The sequence below is a fragment of the Tenrec ecaudatus genome, unplaced genomic scaffold (genome assembly GCF_050624435.1).
Source record: "Tenrec ecaudatus isolate mTenEca1 unplaced genomic scaffold, mTenEca1.hap1 Scaffold_2554, whole genome shotgun sequence".
NCBI classification, from domain to species: domain Eukaryota; kingdom Metazoa; phylum Chordata; class Mammalia; order Afrosoricida; family Tenrecidae; genus Tenrec; species Tenrec ecaudatus.
The window spans coordinates 9,247-22,113 of NW_027458733.1; the positions used below are offsets into that span (position 1 = coordinate 9,247).

General features: G+C 42.1%; 1 pseudogene; it reads left to right on the top strand.

Annotated features, from left to right (window-relative positions):
* The first annotated feature begins 759 nt into the window (after positions 1-759).
* On the top strand, positions 760-1,889 carry LOC142436395 (cytochrome c oxidase assembly protein COX11, mitochondrial-like; annotated as a pseudogene).
* Positions 1,890-12,867: the final 10,978 nt, after the last annotated feature.

Consider the following 12,867-nt stretch of genomic DNA (forward strand, 5'->3'; position numbering starts at 1 on the left):
GATTTATCAGCCCCTGAAGCTACGTAAGTCAGGAGAAGCCTAACTAAGACTCGAGGACTTCGGGTCAGAATGGAGGTGCCCACTTCTACAACTGCATGAGCAGTTCTCTTTATCTCTCTATGCAGCTCTGGTTTTGTTCTTCTAGTGACCTTATCCTTACATAGATGTTGAATGTTATCACATTGAATTTATCATTCAGTTTAGAAATGGCAAGATTTAGAGTCACTGAGTTTTACAATAAATACCGTGACATGCTCCTCCATTTATTTCTGTTATATTTCATTTACTACAATAATATTTTAAATTTTATATGGGGTTTTAAATATGTATATTGTATAATCTCTTATTTTATGAAGCACATAATCTTGCTTTTTATTTTCCAAAAACCATTTTTGGTTGTGATAATGCAGATATCGTATAATTCCATAGCTCAATCACATCAAGACATATTGTACATTTGCTACCAGTCAGTTTCAAAATATTTTCTTACTTCCTAAACTCTTTAATATCAACCCCATCTTACTCTGTCTGTCTCCCATAGCCCCACCCCACCATATCCTTCAGGAACCCTATTTTACTTGCTGTGTCTATAGGTGCATCAATCCCAGGTTTCATATTCTGAGAAAAACAGAAAAGATAATAATATAAATTCAGTAGGGTTACCACCAATGACAAAATACATCTGAGTAGAGTATACCCAATATGAAACAGAGGGAGAGAGAGAGAATGTTGAAAACCAGATCAGGTCTGGCTCATGGCATGGAGGAACTTGGAGCTGTGTGCCGGGCGCTGGGGTCACGCTGCGTTGCTGACCAGAGGCTAGAGCCCCTCCTCTGCCCATGGCGGAGTGGCACCCAAGCTCCTGACAGGGGACTGAGGCGGCTAGGGACGTCGGGGCTCCGGAGCCAGGCACTGGGCCTGCTTTTGCAGCCGCCTCAGGGGCCAAAGAGCACGAACCCGTTCATGCGCGCGCAGGAGGAGGCCTGGCGGCGCCGCAACAAGACTGTCCTCACATACGTGACCTCGGTCGCCATGGCCATGCTGGGGGCGTCCTACGCAGCGGTGCCCCTTTATCGGCTCTATTGCCAGACTACTGGACTTGGAGGGTCAGCTGTAGCTGGTCATGGATCTAACCAGATTGAAAACATGGTGCCTGTTAAGGATCGCATTATTAAAGTCACCTTTTTTTTCTTTTTTAAACATTTTATTAGGGGCTCATACAACTCTTATCACAATCCATACATATACATACATCAGTTGTATAAAGCACATCTGTACATTCTTTTCCCTAATCATTTTCTTTTTTTTCTCCTCTTTTCTTTTTTTACATTTTATTAGGGGCTCATACAACTTTGTCACAATCCATACATATACATACATCAATTGTATAAAGCACATCTGCACATTCCCTGCCCCAATCATTCTCAAAGCATTTGCTCTCCACTTAAGCCCTTTGCATCAGGTCCTCTTTTTTTCCCCCGCTCCCTCCCTGTTCCCCCCTCCCTCTAAAGTAACCTTTAATGCGGATGTGCATGCAAGTCTCCAGTGGAACTTTAGACCTCAGCAAATGGAAATATATGTAATGCCAGGAGAGACGGCACTGGCATTTTACAAAGCTAAGAACCCGACTGACAAGCCAGTCATCGGGATTTCTACATATAATCTTGTACCATTTGAAGCTGGACAGTATTTCAATAGAATACAGTACTTCTGTTTTGAAGAACAAAGGCTTAATCCACAAGAGGAAGTAGACATGCCAGGGTTTTTCTACATTGATCCTGAATGTGCTGAAGATCCAAGAATGGTGAATATTGATCTCATCACTCTTTCTTATACTTTTTGTTGGAGCTAAAGATGGCCATAAATTGCCAGTTCCAGGCTATCATTGAAGTCAGCAACTAAATCTGCGTCCCATTTGTGATTTTTGAGAAATCATGTGTCTGACTTCTCAGAGATGAAATATCTCTACTATGTTGTATTTAATTATTGTGTACTGGTGATGGTTCAGCTTGCTTCCTTCCATGCCTGGACATCTTAACCACATTTAAAATCGAGAAAACAGGTTTAGCTTTTACCATAAGGAATCCACTTAAAGAGTGCCTACTTAAGAGTGACTGCCACCAAACTCTTAAGAGCTTGATAGTAGTAACTGTTATATATATATAGAGCTTGATAGTAGTAACTATCCTAACCCTAACCCTAACCCTAACCCTAACCCTAACCCTAACCCTAGCCCTCGCCCTCGCCCTTATATATAAGAGCTTGATAGTAGTAACTGTTATATATATATATATAGGGTTAGGTTATATATATATATAGGGTTAGGATATATATATATATATATATATATATATATATATATATATATAGAGAGAGAGAGAGAGAGAGAGAGAGAGAGAGAGAGAGAGAGAGACTTAATGGTATGGTTTAATTCATTAGATTGCTTCCAAATTTTGACCCTTCATACTTGTATCATTTGAACACTTGATGTTTATTTTTGGCTGTGCATCAGACTCTGAACAGGTTGATTATTAAATCTCTCAAACCAGTGGTGTTACCTGCCTTCAGTGTGAATAGTCATTATTGTTAGTCCTTAACATGAAAGAGGTGTGTTACTTGCTCAAAGATTGCATGTTTTCTTCAAATTCTTATTTGTTTTACTTTTAAGATCTAGGACTGCTTTATATTGATTGTACCATGTAAATAATTAGGTTGCAATTGTGGTACCATGAAATCTCTATATATGATTAACTATGATAGTTACAAGTCCTTCAATGTTAAAATATGTGTGGGGTTGTATACATATACTGATATCGAAAGTCTACCTGTAAACAAACTCTAAAGACACATTAAATTATTTTAATAGTTAAGAAAAAAAACCAGATCAGACCCAACATGTATCAGTAGGGGGGTTAACTGAAAAAGTTTTAACCATTCAAGCCAGGTTTATCATTTTGATCTACTATAATCATCTCTCCAATGCAATCTGATTAGTAACCAGGTGATTCCCATCCCTCTATTATGGACAGAGGGTAATCACCTGAGGTTTATTGCCTCGGTAGATCTCATAAATGTATCTTGCCTTTAAACATGTATCTTCCATTCTTTCTAAAGTTTAGAATAGTGTTATCATCTATTTCCTTTGAATCTGGTGACCCTAGAAAGGGACAATGCTATTTCTACTTTATCCTTTCTTTATTCTGTGAACACAATGATATCCCATCAAGATAATGAGGGGTTTATTGCTCATTCCTCAGATATATTAATGTATTTCCTTAACACTTGGAAACTTGACTTGTATTCACGCTAAAAGCTGCTCAGGTCTCATTCAAAATCACTAAATTTTAATGATATACCATGAAGTGTGACAATTTTATTTTACCTCACTTTCCCTAGATATATTATCATTTATTTTCTTAATATATTGAAAGCTGGTGTGTATTATTGTTAAAAGCTGTTCTCATCTCATTTAAAATCACTAAAGTAAGCTTTAATTGTATCAGATGAATTGTGATGATTTTATTTGTATAAAGTCTTTATTATTTATTGGTTCCACATTTTTCTGCTTACTGATAACTATTTAGCTTTTCTTTTATAATTGTGATTTGTGTTTATTGAATTTCTGGGGTCAGGCATGGATAAAAATCCAACTGCAGTCTCCAAAATGCTCTGTGCCATCAGACACACACTGGGAAGTGGCCCACTGAAAGGGTAGTGGCAGCTCCCAGACTTCTGTGAAGCAGCAGGGCCCCAGAAATGCCAAACCCCACTGTCCTGCTGGGAAGAGTCCTGGGTGTGGTGTCTGAGAGGAGTGCTTGGGGGCTGTCTGCTCAGGAATGATGTCTCTGTCCACTTCCATAGGTGAATCCTCATTGATGCTGAGAGACAGCGGCATGGAGTCTGAACCCTGCCATTCCCGGCTTTTGCTCAAGGATCCTCCAGATGCCCACCCCAGTAAATCCCCTAGTTATACTGCCAATCTCTTACTGAATCTGTTCTAGACCACGTGGTACACAGGGTGGAAGCTCTTGTCAGTTTTTCCCTGTGATCTGTTATCTCAGGCACAGAGAGAAGAATCAACTCTGAAGGTGCTGACCTAAACTGGGAACAAGAAGAGAATGTATAATTAGGAAAATATAAAATATTGGAAATAGGACTTCATTTTTAAGCCTCATCCTGGAAAGAATACAAAAGCACATATAATCAGATTTTCAGTGGTTTATTTTTGTTGTTTTGTTGTCTGGTTGCATACTGTTGCTTTGTTTTCCTCTGTCTTGTTTTCGTGCATGTTAGTGTCTCCACAGGTCTGTCTGAATAGGACAGGCTGGATGAACTATCTGTAGGGAAAAAAACTGGACCGACAGTTCTGGGGGGACTTTGGGTGGGGGGGTAGGGGGGTAAGGAAGTAGTGTTAACAAACACAGGGACAAGGGAACAACATGGGACCCCAAATGGTAGAGAGGGGGGAATGGCAGGCCTGGTGGGGAATGATCAAGGGTAAGGTTGTGTAGACAAGAGGTATACTCTAGCCCAGGTGGCAACGAGGCATGGTAGTAGGGCAGGAGGAAAGTCAAGGGAGATGGAGGAAAGAGCTAGGAGTCAAAGGGCATTTATGGAGGTCTAGACAAAGACATGTACATGCAAATATATATAGGAGGATGGGGAAATAGATCGATGTGTCTATATTTATAGGTAAAGCCCTGTCTATTAAACAACTCTTCCCCCCTCCTTGCTCTGCTGTGTCTCTACACGTGAAGTCATGACACCTGACTGGTCTGCACTCTTCTGAACGTTCTCTGTCAAACAGAGTCTCTCTTCAGAATCTTGCATTTCTCGCAGAGTTAAAACCTTGTCTTGTCTGGGGACCAACTTTTCTAGTTGGCAACTTCTTCCCTGAAACACGGTGGCACTTGACTCACTTGACTTACCCTGAGGTTTTCCTTAGCAATCAGGCACTGGATGAAGTGATGGTGTTGCTTGTAAGAGCGGTGGGGTTTGTGATGATCTTGGCCAAGGTGGGGAAAGACATGGCTGATGAACATTAGTAGGGAGTCAATGCCAACTGCAGACATCCTGCCAGAGGCCTCAGGGCATATGTACATTAATGAAATACAGGGACAAGAGTGAAGGGCAGTCTCTGGTCGAGCTTACCGCTGCCTGTCCTTAGTATCTGTTGGACATTGCAACAATTCACAGAGCCCAGAAACATGAGGAAATCTACTCAAGGGAGGAGTGGGTGGAAAAAGGCACTGGATGGCATCATGGAAGAGGTGGATATTTGTGGGATAACCAATCCCCAACTCCTTGGGACAGATCTAGTATTAATTCTTCTAAAACATTTATTTACCACATATGAAAATGACCAAGGACATTGAGAAGGTTGATTAAATGGCGTCAGTGTATAAAAAAGCAATGTGTTTGGAGAGTGTGGGGTAATGAGGACACTGTGGGGTGAACCTGATGGTTTCAAAGAACTCTATACTGCCCATCCTCTGATGCACAGGATATATGGGAGCCTCAGTCAGGGCAGGAGCAATGAAGGGCTGGAGGGGAAGAATACTTGGCTCAGAAATGCTGGGCTGTCCTTTGACCATTCACAGACACCTCCTAGAAAACGTGCTCTCTCATTCAAAACTAACACACAGATGAGTTCAAAAGAAGAATTGCCCTATGATGGCCTCAGAAGAAACAAAGGAGCCTCTATTTATAAGCACAGGGCTTCCTCCTATGCAAATCATTCTTCAGGCAGTAGGTTAAAATCCCAGCCTTGGGCACTGAAGGCTATCAGTTCTCTTCTGACAGGGCTGTGGGTCCCTTGGGAAAGTACAACTGTAGGCTAAAGATGCTTGTATTACAATTAAATAAAACTATTTAATATGCACCTATAAAATTCTGACACGTGGATTTTTAAATGTTTGTGAGGGGTGGGGACAATTTGCAATCAAAACGCAAGGCAAACAGTGGACAAGATGTTTGCTCAAGTGAAGCACCTCTCCTTACTCTGCACAAGGTAGCACAATGCTCCAGGCCCTCAAATGTGTCCTCCGAAAACCATCACTTGTTTAGTCCTGATTCCCAGCCAGTGTCTGAGGATGTCCAGGGCATTAAGACAAGCCAGGTTTTGAGATACACAGGACAGCTCCGATGCACAACTATGGCTTGAGGACATTGTGATGTGATTGCTAGTTCATGCTGGACTGTGCTGACTTTATGGAAATCCCAGCCACCCTTTCCTCTCAAAACCCTTACTGGACACAGATTTGCATCATAGCTGAGAGATCCCTCATCTTTGCCTTGTCCCCTCTGTGTGTATCTGACTCCATTTGTGTCCTTCTGCACTTTAGAAATGGGAGCCAGTTTCCTCACCTTACAATGCAAAATTTATAATTGAGCAGTTGATACAAACCCTGACATCGTGAAAATCTCCAATGGAAGCTGTAAGATGGAGAGGAAGCCAGTTCTTAACTCCCCTCCACACTGTCTGCCAGACTGAGTCCTGTGAATCAGAGTCCTGAGCAATCCCTGAAGTCCATACCTCCCTTTAGGGAGGTTTGTGTACAGATTCTTACACATTCCCTATTCCGTGTCTCCATTACTGAACTAGATTGAGGCTGTCCATTTGAAGATAAAAAATGTTCTTGGCTTTTCTCTGGTGACTGTCAATCAGGAATTCACAGTGTGTAGGTAGGATATGGAATAACTATTACTCACTTCAGGCCCTTCATGGAATTGGCTGATGACATCCATGCCATCACTGCTGGGGAGGGGTCCACAGGTTGGACTGCAGAATCTCAGAAGGGCCCTAGTCTGCCTCAAGTCTCCCAGAGCCACCAGCTGCATTGGACCATGCAAACACAAAGACATCCTGATCAGGAAAACCATCACACATGGTTTCACTCTCTTGTTCAACACCTTTTCTGTTCACTTTTAATATTGCCACAAGGGCATCTTAGGTCAGCAAAAATTCCACTGTGACTTATGTATAATCTTAGCTTTCCAGTAAATGGGGAGAACTGGATATCCTATGGGGTGTGTCCTCTCTCCTAGAGTTGAATACCTTTGCTAGTCTGGTTTTCATCAGCAGAATAACGTGTCATTGTGTGTGTAATTTACTATGAAAGTAGCTGACAGCAGAAATAGTGTCCTGGAGGAAGTAGCTGGCAACTAAATCTGTGGGAAAATATGATTTATTATTATCACATTTAACTGTAGTGTTAAGTCACACAAGAAACCAATAGAAACAGAGGACACAATATGATTCCCCCCCACCCCCCAGAATATAGGCCCTCTCATCTATAATATACAAATACCAAGATGTAGAAGTTAAAGACTCCAAAACAGGAAGTTATGGTCTCATGTGGTAAACTATAGCAACTGTGGGGGAAACAGATGAGGTAAAAACAGAAGAAGGTCGATCCTGGAAAGAGAGCAGAAATTTCTCCTGGACCCATATTGCCCCTGAGGGAGAAACGTGGATGTTTGTAAGGCCACACCTCAGACCTAGGTTCACAATGTTTCCCTAAGAATGACAGAACTTCAGTTAATTACCTCTAGCTTTAGCGGAGCTCCAGACAAAACTTACACTCATCAAACACAAGAGTGCTGGAATCCACCTGAGGGTGCTAAAAAGGTAAGTGTAGAGTTGTTTTCTCCCTTGTCAGACCAATGCCAAGAGAGAAAGAAAATCAACAGCACATCAGTAGAGGCTGGAAGACCTTGGCGTCCAGAAAGTAGAGAACCTCAACAATGATAGTCCTGAATTGAACCTCTAATTCCATTCCCTCCTCTGATCTTGGTTTTACCATTTGAAATCATGTGATCATACCTTGAAACTCATGAATTTAGAATAGCAATCAGCTGTGCCTCCCACGTTGGAGATTTTAAGCTTTAAGTTCAACACAGTAATTTGGTTCCTTTGAGAACACCATCACAGGAGACTCTATGAAACTGAAGTAACGCTGGGACGCTGCTGAATGTCAGAAGCCCTTGCCATTTCCCAATTCCTGCTATATGACAACATGCCCAAATTTGAGTGGAGCCTCCTTTGTAGGTGTTTTTTGTTTTGTTTTTGCTTCATTGTTTTGTGTACGTGTGTAATTGTCTAGTTACACTCATGTCTATGTCCTAATGTGCTTTGTGGTCTCTCTGGTACTTTTTTGGCATGTATAGCATTCTATTGTGTGCATGTATCAACGTTTCTATAATTTGAATAAGTGATTGTCATGAAACCTTACAAAGTGATGGAAGAATATACTGTGAAATTTTCAGTCAATAATGTTGGCACTTAATAGTGACCTTTTCCCAGTCTCCCATTTCCCCTGAGTCTGATTGGAAAGTATTTATCTGAGCGTCATGAGAACTCTGATGCAGGGACACCTGACAGAGTCATTTCCTGCCCTTAAGGGACAGACTGTTTGTTGCTGTAAGACAGACTATATTCTCCCATTACAATATACTATTTGAATTCACAGATACCAGAAGTAGGCACAGAACTAATATTCTTAAATTAGAGAGAGATTCCCTAGGGAAACAGATTTAGCAGAATCCGCAGATCCCCACAGGAAACCAGCCTTGAAGCTCCAGCTGCACCTGCTCCTGGGTCTGAGTCCTGTGCTCTGTGGGTCCTGGGCGCCCCCTGGAGACCACTGTCCTCTGTGCAGGGAAAATTTGTGTATGGCCTCTCACTGATTTGCGCCCATTGGGTGTCTCTTGCACAGTAATACATGGACGTGTCCTCAGCTTTCAGGCTGTCCATTTGAAGATAGAGTGTGTTCTTGGAGTTGTCTCTGGAGATGGTACATTGACCCTTCCACCACTATTAATACCCGAGAACCCACTGCAGGCCCTTTCCTTGAGCCTGGCGGACCCAATTCATGCCATCCTTTTTGATGTTGAATCCAGAGGTTACACAGGAGATTTTCAGAGACCTCCCAGGCTTTCTCATATCGCCCCCAGACTCCACCAGCTGCACCTCACACTGACCACCTGCAAACAGACCCACATACAAACTAAATCACTCACCATCACACACACACACACACACACACACACACACACACAGTACGGTACACCACAATTACCATGTGAAATAGCCAAAATGAAAGCCAGTGTTGCTGCAAAATTCATGATGTGTCCTCTGGACAAGCTCCTGTCACGAAATGGTAACAGCAGAGACCCGGAAACTGGAATGTCCTCTGAGATCTCAAACATCAGGGGCTGTGGCTGGTTTATCAGCAGGCAGAGAGCTGCATTTGCATCTTCCCTGATATTTAGAAGCGATTGTGTAGAGATTATGGGCAACTCTTCTCCCTCAGACTCAGAGAAACACAAGCATTCTCAGGAAAATAGAGCTCTTAAACAGGTTCTGTACCAAGTATTTCTTTGTTGCACATTATTAAATTTTTTAAGAAAGTAACTTTCAAGTTATAAGCTTTATATGGCAGACACAACAGCCTTTGCCATCTGAGAGGTCACAGTGCATCCCCTCTCGTTCCCCTCAACCGCTGGATAGGCATGATGACAGTGAGCAGCTCTATGATCCGTTTCTTATGTGGGGACATTATTAGATTCTTTTTCTCCTTTCACTGTCCATAAAATCTGTGGAATGGTGTCTCTTCTCTGATTTCTGATCTGGGAGATTCCAGCCGCCTTTCTTTTATCATGAGCATTAAAACTGGGTATTTATCACTTTAATTCGTCTTCTCTGTTTTTGTTTAATTGGGTTATTTGCTGTGCGCCTTCTGTGTTGTTAGGTGAGTTTTTAATATTTATTAGTTTCTACCCACCTACGCCTGCCCTGCTAACCTGAGTTTTCTCTCTGATTCTCTCCCACATGAGTGGACAGCTGTGCCCTCAGTGTGATTGAGCTCAGATGCAAGATAACTGATTTGTGGGTATTCTTCTGGAGTTCGAGTACCAGTTCCATAGGGATGGGAGGCTGTTTTCTGCTACTAGAATATATTGCTCACAACTACTCCAACCTCTTCTGCAGGTTTTGGCAGCTCCAGCTCTGGCATTCAGCAGTCACCAGAGATAGCAAAGTTTACGTTGAGAATCTGAGGGATTCATCAATCCTAGGCCCAAATCTTGGACAACTAGGAAGAGGGAAAATAATTACTGATGACAAGTAATGGAAACCTTATTATGTCAACCCATTTTGGGAATCTGGAAACTATCAGAAAGAAGTAACCACTTGGCAGAAGAATCTCCACAGGTAATTCATGACTACGGACAAGGTTTGTGGATCCTAGAGGACCCTGTCCATGACGTAATGTTTTCCACTAGGTTTGAGATTTTACCTGGAAATTGATGAGATGTTCTGCATTTTGGAAGCCCCAAGAATGAAGTAGAGACAATCCAATTCTTCTCAGAAACTGAGAAGAGAAAGTCTGACCCCCATCATCTTCTTTGTGATAACACCAATCCCAACCTCACTGTCATTAAGGTGATTTCGAATCTATAAGACAGAGTATATTTTCACATTGAAAAACACACTCAGCCAAACGAAGTGTGAAACAAGTTAGCGACACCACTCTAGCTGAGAAAAAAGACAGGAGCAGCATGAAAGTGAAAGGGTCTGCTTTACTTGAATCAGGCAAGAACTAAACCAGAACATTCCTGAAGGAAAGCTCCTGGGGAAAAAAAGGTGGGAGTGGTTTACAGATTTAGCCAAGGAAACAAACAAGTAACTGGGGTGTTCCAACATGCTGTGGCACCATCTCATATCCTAAGGGGAGGTTCCTTGGTCAAGCTGTGGAGTTTACATTGCCACACAAAGTTAAGCATGTTGGGGTATGGCCTCAAACAGAATGTCCAATGTTCTTAATTGTTCTTACACTGTAGTAAGATTCTCCTTAGTTATTATAATCACAACAAATATAATCTTGGAACAAAAATTAGTTATTGAAGATAACTTTTTCAATCCCTTGGTGTTTACTACATTTTGCTCAAATAAATAGTAAGTTTATTAATATTTATTGTTTGTTTTATTTCTTTTTAGGAACTTGATAGTGATTGGTAGACATCGATGGTCATGAAATGTACATATTACATTTACTTTTCTATTCTTCCTTTCAAAGACAAGCAAGAGCTTTCAGTAAATATCAAAGACTTTATTGAAGGAAGAAAACAATCTAGGAATGGACAATAATAATTGTAAAGAATCACAAGGTCCCACAATGAAAGACAATTTTCAGAGTTTAAATGCAGAAGGATCCTGCAACATAAAAGAAATTTTCAATCCTTTGAGCTTTATTTCACTTGGTTCAAACAGACAAGGCAATATCAAGGCCACTTATAAAGACTGAGTCATGTAACACTTTTTTTGTTTTGCTTTGACTTGAGCTATTGGGAGAGAGAGTGAATTCTCTTCCTGGCAGCTTGTTGTGAGAGGAGCTGGAAGGAAGGCGGGTGTCTGGAGTCTTCATGAAGTATGCTGACTTTTCAAAGTCAGTTCAAAATAAACAGTAATCATAAACAACAACAAAATTGGAATCTGGCCAGCATCGTTTGGTCTTCTTTACATTGAATCCTAATACATAATGACCTCTGCAATCCTTGATCATCATCAGCAAGTGTTTCAAGTCCTCACTTTCAGCAAGCAAGATTGTGTTATCTTCATATCACAGGTTGTTCATAAGCCATAAGTCATAAGCCTTTTTCCAGGCCTGATGCCATATTCTTCTTCATACCAGTAACTAACTGGTATCAGGTCTGGGATCCATGAGCAGTTTGTTAATGCCACAGCACCACTGCTCCCCCAGGAAGTTTCTATAAAGCTGTTTCTTGAATCAAGTTGAATGCAGGCAACTGAATCAAGTTAGAAAGCAAGCAAAGATCATGGCTACTTCTTAGGAAGAAATTCTAGTAACATTGGGAATGGCCTTAATGAGGAAAAGGCCAGGACATTTGAGCTGATTTTTTTTTCCTATATGACAACGCACCTGCTCAATCTTCAAGAGCATCAAGGGCTGAACTCTGAGAATTTCATGAAGAAACCTTACGTCATATGCTGTATAGTGCTGCGGTTAATCAGAAGTTACACAGTGGGCCACTCCAGAGAAACTCTTACTGGTATGATACATCAGTGCTCCCATGTGGGGAGATGTCGCCCTGTCGTGCCAGTGGCCTGTGTTATTGGTTTCACGAACTGGGAGACAGCAGACACTCTGTTCTCTGGTGCTGAGTTGAGAGATGCTCTGAGACTCCTGCTCTGCAGCTGCATCAGGCTGAGGGTTTCTGCCCCTCTCAGGAAGGAGTTTCTCTCACTGTGTCTCTTGCACAGTAATACATGGCCGTGTCTGAGTCCTTCAGGCTGCTCCACTGCAGGTACATGGTGCTGATGGAGTTTTCTGTGGAGATGGTGACTTTTCCTTGGAAGGATGGGTTGTACCTGATATCAGCATCACTAGGATAAATTATCCCTATCCATTCCAAGCCCTTTCCAGGTGTCTGCTTAATTCAGCCAATCCAGTTTCTATTAAAGCTGTACCCAGATGTCTTACAGGAGATCCTCAAAGACTCCCCAGGTCTCTTCACCTCTGTCCCAGACTGCACCAGCTGCACCTGAGCACAGACACTTGTGGAGATAGGATTGAGAGATGAGAGACTCCCTCTGCACACACATCCTCCATTCATCTCAAACCTGTGGTGATCCTGACCTGGGAGAAGAGCAATGAGGAGATCTAGGGTGGCAGACCCCATCTTGCAAGGAGGATGCAAAGGAATCACACTGAGTTCACCAGCTGGGTGATGAGAAACCTTCCCCTGTGGAGGTGGCCTGTGGGTCTAAAATGGATGTCTTCCACTTTGCATATTTCTGCCCTGCCCTACGTGTCAGACTCCTCCAGCCCTATAACCCTGGATACC